General features: G+C 42.8%; 1 protein-coding gene across 1 annotated transcript in view; it reads left to right on the top strand.

Moving 5' to 3' along the window:
• Positions 1-981: 981 nt before the first annotated feature.
• GPR173 (G protein-coupled receptor 173) overlaps positions 982-13,720 on the top strand; it is an 18,858-nt gene continuing 6,119 nt past the window's right edge. The window contains exon 1 of the mRNA XM_003803225.2: positions 982-1,142. The gene's annotated coding sequence lies outside the window, so the exon portion shown is untranslated. The remainder of the gene's footprint in view (positions 1,143-13,720) is intronic.

Genomic DNA, 13,720 nt, shown 5'->3' with positions numbered 1-13,720 from the left:
GCAGGCTGTTCCCCGGCCTCACCAGCCGCCCCGGACCAACCTTCCCGCCCCTCCCCGCCCCGCCCCAGGGAGGACCCGGCTGGCGGCTGGTAGTCTCCCAGCCTGCTCAGCCTCTCTTCTTTCCTCCCTCTCCCTCCTAGACTCCTTCCCTCCCCCGCCCGCCCCTGAGGCAGGGACTGTGCTAATCCAGAAGAGGGGGGACGACAGGCGGGATAGGGTCCAATTTAGGGCCTTGGACACCCCATTGAAGCCCTATCCAGGCTAGGTGTTTCCAGCATCTTCGGACCAGGATTTGTGTGCGCTGGGAGGGTTCCCGGGTCAGGAGGGTCCCTCCGGCAGGCCAGTAGTGCCCTCGTTTTGCATCAGGACCCCCCTCAGATGCTCTGAGCCACCCTCCTCAACCCGGATCTAAAACCCGGGACACAGCTATCAGGCCAGCCTCTCTCTCCACCCCACCCCCTCTTTCTGGCGTCCATCCCCTCCCCAACACCACCTCTACTGCTGCCTCTGGCTGTGAACCTGCACCTCTTTCCCAGCCCCATCCAGGCCTGGGAAGCAGGGTGAGCCTGGATGAGAGCCCCCTCAACCTGGGGCTCTCCCAGGCCATGGCCCGTGTGCTCCCAGGGAGGAGCCTCGGCCCCTGAGCATCTGCTAGAGGCTTGGCAGAGGCCCCGCGGGGACCGTGTCTTCTGAGGACAAAAGGCGGCGGCCAGCAGGCAGACAGGGGACGGGGCAGGGTGGAGGGTGGGACCGGCAGCCAGGTGGGCAGACGGGTAGCAGGGGCCAGTGCTCGTCCCCTCCCAGCTTGGCTGTGGCATGAAGATGGAGATGGGAGTGTGTATTGGGGGAGATACCTGCCAGGATCCCCAGCTGCCAGTTACCTGGGAGCCCCAAGGCTATGTGCTGCCCACCTGGTGTTTCCCAACACCCCCAGCCCTGCCCAGTGCACCCCTCCAGTGCCTGCTTTTCCTGATGCCTGTGATTTAGACAAGCCGGTCTGTATCCACGGCAACAGAAGCAGGAGTGACTGGCCTCCAGATCACTGAGGGTCCCACAATGTGGTCTGGGTTGTGATTTATCCTGGGTGAGGCAGCTTGAGCCCCCATCCTGGATTCCAAGACATCCCTGCTGAGAGAGCCCAGGTAAGCAGTCTGCATCTCTCCACCGAGGATGGGGGGCTGGGACATCACTTCTGCCTCCCCACACATATATCAGCATTTCCATCACAGACATGCTCTGTCTCTCTCTCACTGTTAGTGTCTCTCTCGCGCGCGCTCTCTCTCTCTCTCTCTCTCTCTCTTTCTTCCATCACAGGAGCTACTTGGGTACCCAAGCCTGGAGACTCCTCATTTTTTCCTGTCTTCCCAGTCCCAAATGTCCCATGAGAAAGGAAACCACCACCTGTTTCCCCACACAGGGTCTGCTTTTATCATTATGATTGTGTTTGGGCAGGAAGCTATGTTAATATTTCCTCATGTGCCAGTTGTGGAAGGAATGTCTGGGAGCCCTATCGTGTACCCTGGGCAGGTTCAACCTCCTGCGGCTGCCTCCTGTCCCTTTCCCTCCTCCTCCACTCTTCTCCAGGATCCTTCCTTGCCTGCCTGCAAGGTGTGTGTGTGTGTGTGTGTGTGTGTGTGCGCGCGCGCGCGCGCGCGCGCGCGCGGGAATGTGCGTGCACACACACCTGGGTAGCAAGCAAGTGGGTAAACATAACACAGAATCTGCTCACACCCCAGATCACCCTCCCATTCCTTCTTCTTTCCCTCCATTCCTTCCTTCCTTCCTTCCGTCTACCCCTTATCTCTCCCTACAGGTAGCACAGACTTTTGCTCACTAACCACTGAAGATATTGCTGTGCTTCCCAACGAGGGGGAGGAAGCTGCTATAGGGCTAAAGGAAGGTGAGGTGGGGGTGGGGCACACGTCCAGGCTCTGGGCTGCCTGATGGCTCTGCGAGGGCAAAGACCAACCTGTGGGAGCCAGGTGCAAGATGGCCATCCTCACAGTGTGGGCCCCAGCCTCCACCACAGGGCTGTCTATCTCTGTTTCAGATGCCCCTATCTGTGACTCCCAGATCTTAAGGCTTTATGCATAGTGGCCAGAGATCCTTATGTTGGGAGGGGCAGGAAAACCTGGTACACAGAGAGCATGGATTTTCTCAGGGACACTTTTCCCAATTACAAGCTCTGCTACTTTAACAGAAACATGCCACTTATTGGACCTCAGTTTTCCCATCTGTCAGACTGGTAACCCTTCCTTCATGCGTGTGTGTAGAGATTAAATGATTTGATGCATATAAATAAAGGATGCACATTGAGGTGGCACTGAAGCAATCAGCAAAGCTCATGGTCAGTATTATTGTTGATTACTCATGATTAATACTGTTATTGATTATTTGTGGGAGGGACTGGTCCCTCTTCTCCAGAGTCTCAGAAGAGATCTGGGGAGGGCAGCAAATGGGCAAATGGTGAGGGTAGGGAGTGAATGGGGGGGCAGGGACAGCTCTATGTTGTTACTTCCTGCTTGCAGGATATGAGAAGTAGTGGGTATGAGCAGAGCCACCCATCCTCACCCTACTCCAGGCTTCTTTCTCTGCACATGCCCTTGGTTGTAAACACAAGCAGACACACACACACACACATACACACACACACACAGGCCTGAATCCCCATGAGCCAAGCAGAAGCCTGGCTTATAGCCTACAGCATTCCAGGCCCTGGTAAATGTATGTATCTCCCTGTTGAGGGGATACTTGGCAAGAGTTTGGACTATGGTCAGTGATTGGCAGGGCCTGGAGACAAAGCTGAAACTACTGAGACACTGGGCTTCAGATGGAGCTGGGGTGTGGCCCATAAAGCAGCCAGACCTGTGGGGGACAGGTCCCAGGGAGTTGCTCACCTAGAACCTGGGGTGGGGGAAGAATGGAGTCTGCTGGCTGGTTTCCAAACATAGAGATGTGTGGCCAGGGGAAGCAGGGAGGAGGGGAAAGGCTGAGGTCCAGAAGACCTCTCTGTAGGGGCAGAAGGGATGGGGCTTTGCAGCATAAAGTAGACTTTTCTGAAGAAGCATTTGGTGTGGGAGAGGACCCAACCTATGGTCTAGAGGCATCTGGGCCTGAGTGTGGGTATATATGTGCTACTGAAAATGTGTGAGTGTGCAGTCTGTGTGTGTTTCTGTTGATGGACACTGTGGATATGTATGAGTCTGCATGCAAGCAGGTCATGTGATGGCATGTGTGTGAGTTCATGGGTGGCTTGTGTATGTACAGGGAGGTGGCTGTGACTTTACATGTCTGTCTGGATAAGGAAATGGGCATGTTTAATTCTAAGCCTGAATGTGGATATATTTCTCTGAACCAACAGGCCTGTCGAATGCCTGGTTGTATATGTTTATGGTATCAGTTTGTCTTTAAGTATACATGTCTAGTTGTATGTGTATGAGTGTATGGGTTTCAGAATGCCTGGGTATGCACATCCAATTAGGCAAATGCCTAATTGTATCTGATTGTGTATGTTGGTATATGCCACATGTGTATATGAATGTAGGTGCATCTAAATGGAGTGTTTGTGAGTATAAGGACATATATTTGTGCATGTCCATCTATGTATGGGTGTGTGAACATGATTTTGTGTGGGTGTATCTGTCCTATATTTGTGTGAGCAGGCCTATGAATTCATGTGAATGTCTATGTGGACTCCCCAGCATTTTTAATTTATATATATGTATGTCTGTATGTGCGTGTTTGAGTATATATTGTCTATAGATAAACCTATATGTCCACATCCAATTAGGGAAATGTTAGTGTGGGTGGGCACACTAACATAAGGACATATGAATTCTCCTTATATAAGGAGAACTAATTGTGTGAATAGGGGTGAGTGTATGAATGGAGATTTATTTTTTGGGTGTGCTTATTTGTGCACATTAGATTATGTATATGAGTATGGCTGTGAGGGGATGTATGCTTGTATGCACACATGACTGTGTGCATAGGTGAATTAATGCATTTGTATTAAGTCTAATTGTGTTTGTGTGTGCACTGTTATGCATAAGTGCATGTCTGACTGTGGCATGCAGGGATAACTACATTTCATTATACTTGGGTGCACATGTCTCATTGTGGGTTTTGTTTGAATTTTTGAGTGTGAGTGCAAATGGTTGTTTGAATATGCCTGTGAGTGAATCTGAGTATATATGTAGGTTGTATATGCTAGTATGTGTACACATTTGACCATGTGTGTTCCACTAAACATGTCTTTCATATATACATACATGCATGTTCATACATATTTAATTGTGTGTATATGCCTGTCTTAATGTACAGGTGTGTGAATATACCAGTTTATATAGTTTCAATTATTGGCATGTGTTTGTATTTATCCATCTTTGTTCTGAAACATATGTTGTAGATCAATGTAAGTAAATGTATGTGCATGCCACTCTCAACCCCTAAGTGTGTTTGAGTGTGTGTATATGTGTATATATATGAGGATGTCTTTGCATGTATGTGTCTGTGATGAATATGGATCAATTCATGTGTAGATGTACTTGTATGTGTGAGTATGTGATCATATGTCTGTATGTGCATGTATTGGAATATACCTTTATGTCCAAGTCCCTCTATGGAAAAGTAGGTGCAAGTGATTCTTTTTTTGGTTTGCATAGCTTCTCATATGGGGATATGAATGTGTGAGACTGTACATGGCATAAATATCTGTGATGGTGTGAGTGCATTTTGTAAGTACATGTCTGTTTCCATGTCTGATTGTGTGCATATGGGAATGAATTAATGGACAAGTCTATGTGCATTAACATGCTACATGTCCAGTTGTGCATATAAGTCTGTATGTTAGAATATCTGCATATCTATATATCATCTTATGTATAATCACATACATATCAGGGTGTTTATGTGTGTGAGTATGCTTACACAAATGTGTGATTGTGTATAAATATACTTATTTGGTTCTGTCTAGGGGTGCATGTACACATTTGGGATCTTGCTTTTCTGTGTCCATATTTGTTTATTGTCTTTTTAGGTATAATACAGAGTCTGCCTGTCTGTGGCCATGTACACATAAAAGTGTGCCTGTTGTATCCCTGTGTTTATAAGTGGATGTGTGTCATTCATGGGCATTATGTCATGTGAATATATATCATGTATGTTTGCCTGCATTTAAGAGTAAATGGATGTACACATATGTGACCAAGTACAGGGCAAGTGTGCCTGTGTGTAGAGATGAGTGTAAGTATTCATGCATATGCCTATCTGATGGTGGGTGTGAGAGAAAGAGATACTTAGCCTTGGGCTTATGTGGATAGACATTATTACTGAAGGGGTGATAAGAGAGGTACTTATAAGTCTTTGTATACTTCAGCATGTAGTTATGTGCCTGTCTGAGAGTCAGTAGTGCCCTACTGGGCCTAGTCTGTCTATAACTGTGTAAATACCCTACAGATTGGCAAGGTGTGACACCTTAGCAGTCCATAACCTTCTTTCTGAGGCCTCTCTGCTGGGCTTTTTGGGGAGTCTCAGGATAATTCCTATCATCATACACACCCAAGAAGTAGGAACCAATCATGGCTGGTGTCCTACTGTAGGAAAGGGACCTGTGAGCTGCTTAGAAAAAGATTCCTTGAAACACAAAGACCTCCCTTCTCATCTCTCCACAATTAAAGGCTAGGGAAGAATGATATTCTATGGTTTTTAAAGTTGGCAAATGGATTTCACTGAGAACACCTAAATTATACCATCCAGACAGAAATCTAAATGTGAATGTGTATATATAATTGAAAGTATCTTGGGGTAGGGGGACAGAGAGAGGTATGTTATATCTAGTGAGAGAAGTATGGATTGTATGTAAGACAGGGGATCAGTGTTTCTGGATAGGATGTGTATATGAGACATTTGGGTATATTTGGGAGGGGAGGGGTGAATGTGGGTGTATGTTTGGATGGAGGATGGTATGAGTGAGAGTTGGAGAATGTGAGTGAGAATATGTATATTTGAAGGGTGTGTGAGGGTATCTGATATACTATATCTAGTATATCTAGATGGTTAGAGAGAGAGAGGGTGCAGAGGCTATCTGGGTGGTAGATCTATTTGATAGTGTGGATGTATCTGTGTCATGTGTTTAACAGAATGTGGTTGTTTTCTGAGTAGAGTACGTATATGAGGGAGGATGGGGGGGGGTTCAAGTATAGGTATGCCTGGATGTGTGTAAGTGGGTGAGAGCTCAAGTGTATCTAGGCAATGGAAGTGTGTGATAGAGTGTACCATGATGGTGTGTGTAAGAGAAAGAATTTGTGCACATCTTGGTGAGAGTGAGGGGATATGTGAGTGTGTATATAATTGGGCATGTCTATGGATGGTATGCAGGGATATATCTGGGTAAGCTGTGTATGGGTGTTGTGTGTGAGAGTATAGGTGTATCTGCATTGTGTGTGTGGAGTGTGGATAGTCCAATAGTGATTAAGAGAGAGAAGGGAGCCTAGATTGTGTGTATTTGTGTGTGCAAGAGAGAGTGGGGGTGTTTCTGAGTGTGGTAGGGCTGTGAACATAGATGTCTTCAGTGAGAGGAGTGTGTATGTGGACAGAGTGTGAGAGTTTGGGTTTAACTGGGTTGGGTGGTGCATGTGTCTCAGGATAATTAACAAGTGTATGTGAGGTGTGGGTGTATCCAGATGGTGTGTGAAAAAGAAAGTGTGTAGGTACATTTTCACTGTGTGTGAGAAAGTGTGTAGTTGTATTTAGGGTAGAGTGGGTTTAAATGTGGGTTTATCCTAATGGAGGGCAGGTGAGAGCACAGGCATATTTGGGTGACAGAATGTAAAGTAAGGTATATCCTGATGGTGGTGTGTAGTGAGAACTTTCCTTGTATATGTGGGTGGAGAATATGGGTGTATATGTACTTGGGTGTGTATGTGAGTGTGTATATAACTGGATGGGGTATATGAAAGGGAGAGTTTGGAAGAACATGTGCATGGGAAGTGTGTGTATTGAGTGTGGGTACATCTGAGTGGTGTGGAGGGAACGAGGACATGGGTATATGTGGAGAGTGGCACACGTGGAGAGGTATACCTGGATACCATGTGTGAGAGTTAGATATGTCCAAGTGGGATGTTTGTGTGGATTTGGTTGTACCTAGATTGTGTGTGTGGCTTTGAGTGGATCTCAACAATTTATATACACAGCCTCAGATAAATCTGTGCAGTGATGTATGTATGAGAGGGTGGATGTATCTGAGTGGGGCTGTGTGAGGGGTGTGTGTGCACATGTGCTCTTGTACACACGTATATTTATCTGAGAGAGAAAGAGAGACAGCACAAGGAAGTGGAACTATACATCTGGATAGTATTTGTGTAAGTGTGGGTTCTCTGAATTATGTGGAGGTGGGTATGTGAATGATGTGTTTCTGTGTGGATGTATTTGGGTTGGAAATTTGTGTGAGTGTCTGTGTGGGGTATGTGTAAGTGTAGTGCCTTTGAAAGCTATGTGTGTCATCTTGGGTATCTCTCAATACTGTATGTGTGAAAGAGATTGCAGGTATGCCTGGGTCCAGTATGAGAGCTCTGAGTTGGGGTGGGGTGTAAGTTTGAGTTTATATGAATGATATATGTGAGAGTGTGAGTGTGCTGAATTGAGAGTTTGTATATAACTGTGGCTGTATCTGGGTAGAATACCTGTTGAGTGTAAGTGCATTGAGGTGTGTGTATATAAAGACAGATGTAATTAGATGGGTGTGAGCATGTGGGTGTATTGGTGTTGAGTATATGTGTGAAAGTGGGTACATCTGACTGGCGTGTGTGAGGAAGACAGGTATACCTGGGTTGAAGTGTATAAGAATGTGAGTGTATATTTAAGACCCACCCAGACTGCTATCTAAGATCTGTAGGATGTGAACAGGGCTTGACCTGTGTCTACATGGTCATGTATGTGAATAAGGATATATATATATATACACACACACACACATATATATATATATATATGAAGTGTTGTCTCTGGATGGTGCGTGAGAGAGTATGTATCTGGATGGTGTGTGTAAGAGAGAGAGTGTGTGTTTGTAGGTGAACTGTGGGAGGTTGTGAGTGAGTGGATCTGGGGGATGTGCATGTAGGTATATCTGGATAGTGCTTGTGAGTATTTGGATGTATTTGATTGAAGAATGTATCTGAGAATGTGGGTGTATCTGTATGTGAGTATGTAAGTGGTGTATCTGGATGTTTTATGTGTTCAATAGCATGAGCATGTCTGGACAAGGCATGTGATTGTGGGCATATGTATGTAACTCCTTGGGCATATGTATCTCTGCTGAATTGTCTTTAAATGTGAACATGTCCGTGTTTGTCTATGTATGTGATTAGGTGTGTGTGGCCATCTGTGCTTGAGTTTGTCAGTAAACGGGAGCTGGCTTGTGTGTGCATGTGATGTATGCTAGAGTGGTATGTAGCTCCACTTGTGTATGAGATGAGTATATTTCTAGATGTAAATTGGATCTCCAAGGTCTCTGGAGGCAGCCTTTCAGTTTGAATCCTAGTTCTGCTATTTATTAACTATGTGCCTTTGGGCAAGTCACCTAACCTCAACAAAGCCCCAGTATCTTACCTGTTAAGTGGAAGTAATAATATTACCTATCTCATAAAGGTGAGTTAATATATGAAAAGTACTTAGAACCATGCCTGGCTCATAACAAGTCCTCTGTGCCATATAAGTGTTACCTATTGCTGTTGTAATAGTTAGCTGTGCCAGTGTGTAAATAAAATTGTATGCCCACCGGCAGTTGTGAAGGAGAATTCTATGTGCATATTTGCTTCATTGTTCATGTCTATGTGTATGTGTGAGTGAATGAGCATTCCTGTGTGTAGGTGAGTGTGTGACTGTACATGAAAATGAGTTGGTACTTACATATCTCCAAGTGTGCACATAAAACCGTGAGCATGTGAGAAAGGAAGTAGGTATCTAGATAGCGGGTGTAGGGTTTGGTCCTATGTGCATATTTCCACACACACCTATATCTGGCAGTGTAGTGACTATGTATGAGTGTCACCTGTGTTGCTGGTATGTCTGCATATATGAGCATGCTTCTCTCTGTCTGTATATGTGTATGTGCATGACAATGTGATTTTTATCTTTCCATGTAAACAGGTTTGCAGTGGTCAGTAAGCCTTAATAAATGTGTATGTGTGAGTCTCTGTCATGAGTGTCTGTAAATGTCAGAAGGTTGGTATCTAGGTTTATGTGTGATGATGCAGGCAGATATGTATGTATGTAAAGGATGTGTGTTTCTGTGTTGTGTGGGTGTTTGTAAGTGTGAATGGGTGTGTGAATCTGAGGGTGACTCTCTATTTATAAGACTTGATGGCTATGATTCTGTGTTGCTCTACATGCCTGTTTACCTCTTTGAGTGTGTAGCAATGAGCCTGAAAGTACCTATATATGTGAGCATGTATATACTATGTGTATATGTATATGTGCCAGGGCAGATATTTGAGAATGGTTTTGTATAAGATAACAAATTTTAATCTCTTAGTGTAAGAACCAGTGGGAAGGGCGAGGGAGGGCATGGATCTGTAGGATGTGAGGAGGAGTTCACCTGTGTATGAATCTCAATTCTTATGCATATAAGTCTATGCATATAAACTATGTCTGTAAATGTGTACTTTCATGAAATTTGGTTTTTACTTATGCTTGTATGTATGTATATCTCCAAGTGCCCATGTGAATGGTAACTGTGTCTCTGACTAAGTCTGTATTTCTCTGGAAAGACAGTTTATATCTTGTGTGTGTATGTGTGTGTGTGTGTGTGTGTGTGTGTTCATGTATCTTTAAGGATCTGCTAGTGGATGGGTACCCGCACATATCTATCTGTTTCTGTGTAGCTGAGGATGGGGGTGTGTGTGTGTGTGTGTGTGAGTATATCTGTGTATGAGCACCTGATTGTGCTTGTCAATTGGTTTAAATCTGAATGTGAGTGCATATTTTAATCTCCATGTACATATGCTCCCATGTGCACATATCTACCTGTGTGTTCTAGTGTTTCTATCCAACATGACTAGATAGATGTGAGTGTATTAGAGTACTCACAACATGGCACACAGAGGAAGTGAAATCTTGTATGGCACTCTGAAGTAAACTGAAGAGGATTTAGAGGTACTGGGGTCTAATGAAAAGAAATTTCTTACATTTTCTTCATAGTATATAGTTGTAGGAAGAAAAACAAAAAAAGCAAAGATTTAGGGGAGATATTAAATATTGAATTTGTATACAATTTTCAAATGAAATATTTCTGGAATTTTTTCATGTCTTGAGCTCACTTCTACAAACATGTCTTAGTCTGTTTTGTGTTGCTGTAACAGAACACTTGAGACTAGGTAATCTGTAAAGAACAGAGATTTACTTCTTCACAGTTTTGGAGTCTGGTAAGTCCAAGGTTGAGGGCAAGGGCCTTCTTGCTGTGTCATCCCATGATGAAAGAGGGAGAGAGAGAGGGACAGAGAGAGAGAGGGAGCTGGGGGGAAGGGGGCGCTGAACTTATCCTTTTATTGAGAACTCACTCCCAAGATAACTCACCCATTCCTGTGATAAGGGCATGTATGAGGGCACCTCATAAAGGCCCCACCTCTCAACACTGCTGCATTGGGTATTAAATTTCCAACATATAAACCCTGGGGGACACATTCTAACCATAGCAGAACATAACTTTTTTATTCAATGACTTTACTTGCAGTGATCAACATTTATACTTACTTCTGAGCCTTTGGTCATAATTTATTTTATGGCCATTTGATTAATTTACGGTCATTTTAATCTTGATTTGGTAACTTCGTTAGTGCTCAGCATAGATATTCTACTTCAAATTATTGTGTTTCTTGGTGAAAACCCAAATAAAGCAAATGAAGCAAGTAACAATTGGTAGTTTTGACACTGATATAAACTTCTGTTGTAGCCTGCCACTTCTAGATCTTGGAAGGCATGTTATTGAAGGTAAGATGCATTCCATGGAGGTTGTTGGTTTCTCTGAAGCATCAGATATAGTTTCTAGCATTGAATGTGGCTGGTGCTTTCATACCATACCAACTTTTCTCATGAAATAGAACAGCTGCTTCTTTGTACCTCCCTTTCCCAACTCCCTTTTATAACTCACTAGTTCTTGCCATGGCCAGGTTTTATGCTTGAAATAGCTACATAATCTCCTCTATCTTTTAGTAGACACCATCAACAGGAAATTCCTTACATAAGCAGGTGGCAGCAAATGACCAAAGAGTATATATATTTTATACTAAGTGAAACTCTTTCTCAACAATAATTAGAATTTATAAAGTTTATAGTGTTTGAATTTTGTACTTCAAAGGGAGGATTCTTCTTTTAATCTAACACCTCTTTTTTCTTTGAATCAATGTGATGTTGAAATTTCTTATAATAAATGCTCATGAATTTTTACTGCAACAGAAAATTTTCATTTTAAGTATCTCAGAATAATGAAGTTTTCTCCATATGTAGACATAAACATTGCTCTGCTCATCCTAATAAATCTTATTTAGTATTCAAATTATAATACCAAGTAAACATTACCCAGGGAACCATATTTGACCTCCCTTCTCCTACATTAAAGTTTTGCTTCAAATCCATAAACCTGGCAGTATAGGCCAACATATTTTTGAGTGTTATTTAAATTTTTGATGTAATCTTATTCATGTCCTCAAAAAGCCATTTGTTGAAACTAATAAGCATCAGATCTGCAAAGTAAGAATCTTTCACAAAGAAATACTGAAATGGGCCTGGTGTGGTGGCTCACACTTAGGATCCCAGCACTCTGGGAGGCTGAATTTGGCAGATCCCTTGAGCTTAGAAGTTTGAGACCAACCAGAGCAAGAGCAAGACCCCATCTCTAGACTAGCTATGAGCTAATAATTGGTGAATTAGGGCAATGGGTCCACTGAGATTCATTACAGCATTTCCTCTTTTTTTTTTATTTAAAATGATCTATAATAAAAATATTTTTTAAAAAGAAGCAACAATAAAGGAATATAAAACAATTATATTATCTTTAAGAACACTTAATGCTATATAATAGTCCACAATCACAACAATCATATAACCCTCCTATTTTTGTAGAAAGGAAAGTTGTGGAAAAATAAAAACAAGATCAAAAGTTTTTTGAGACAGAGTCTCACTTTGTCACCCTGGCTAAGGTGATGTGGCATCATAGCTCATAGCAACCTTAAACTCTTGGGCTCAAGAAATTCTCTTGTCCCAGCCCCCAAGGTAGCTGGGACTACAGGCACGTGCCACAATACCCCACTAATTTTTCTATTTTTAGTAGAGACAGGGCCTTGTTTGGCTCAGACTAGTCTCAGAACTCCTGAGCCCAGGCAATCCACCCTCCTCAGCCTCCTAGAGTGCTAGGATTATAGGCGTGAGCCACTATACCTAGCCTCAAATTTTTTAAAAAGTAAACATTGTATACATAGTTATAAGCCCAACAACAACAACAAAAAACAAATGAAGCAATAAAAGCATTTATAACCTCCCTTTGCACTGGGCCCTCTGGTGCCATTCTTGCTGTTATTCCTGCTAACAGCCCACCAGCAGGGCAACTCCACTCGTATTTCCACCTATAGGTGCAGAAGTTAGCTGGTCTGTGCACATGAGTGGGTTTAGTTCTGGGAGTATAGCTGCTGCAGGATTTGTATGTCAGAAAATATTTCTCTGTGTGTAAGCAAGTTTATATGTGTATCTATGTTTGCTTATGCATGCATGTTGTGTGCAAGAGTGTCTGTATATGTGGGCAATTTTTATCTTTGTGTTTGGTTGTTACTTGCACATTGTTAAAGTATGTGTATATGTGTGTGTGCATGTTGGAGATGTTATACATCTGTTCATGGGTGAGAGTGTGTGTACATGTGCCAGATACAGTATTTGTGCTGGTGAATGCATCTAATCTATGCGAGAGGATTTGAATTGGTCTCTTTGTGTTAGGTTGTAGGTGTATGTGAGCAGTTTTTTACTTGTCTATTTTTTTTCTCAGTGCAAATATCTCTCTAGGTATCTGAGGGGGATTCTGTTAATATATACATACTTCTGTATGTGTGTATGTACATGAGGAGGGGTTCATGTGTGTGTGAGCATGCTGGCATATATAAGTGACTTTGAATTTGAGTGTTACTGTATTTAACAATGTTTATATGTGATGGTATTAATATGTCACTTTCTCTATATCTGGGTTGTAAAAGTTTGTCTGAATATATGAGAGGGTTTGAAATAATCAGTTATTTCAGGTCAATGGGTATACAATCAGTACATGTCTGTGAGTGAGTGGAAAGTGTATATGAGTGCTTTTACTTGTATATACCTGACAATGTTTGAGAGTTTATCTGTGTGTGCCTGTTAGGAGAGTTTATAAATATGGTTTTGTGGTCCATTGCATATGTGTGTGAGTGTATGTCTATGTATATGAGCAATTCTCAGCCTTCTCATATCTAACATCTTCTTTTATGTAACAGATATTTTGTAACACTCCTCTACTATCTGGAAATGAAGTTCTTAAATAATAATCGCTGCACATGTAATTTCAGAAGAAAATCCATATAGTATTTTAAACAATCTCCATATTGTATTATACAAATAAGAAATAAAACGAAAGTGATTGATGAGAAAATAATTTGTATTTCTTTTTTTTTTTTTTTTTTGAGACAGAGCCTCAAGCTATCCCCCTGGG

Source organism: Otolemur garnettii, unplaced genomic scaffold (assembly GCF_000181295.1).
Source record: "Otolemur garnettii isolate 467f Iridium unplaced genomic scaffold, OtoGar3 scaffold00286, whole genome shotgun sequence".
NCBI classification, from domain to species: domain Eukaryota; kingdom Metazoa; phylum Chordata; class Mammalia; order Primates; family Galagidae; genus Otolemur; species Otolemur garnettii.
The sequence above is the reverse complement of the archived record's forward strand: the minus strand, read 5'-3'. Positions and strand labels throughout refer to the sequence as shown.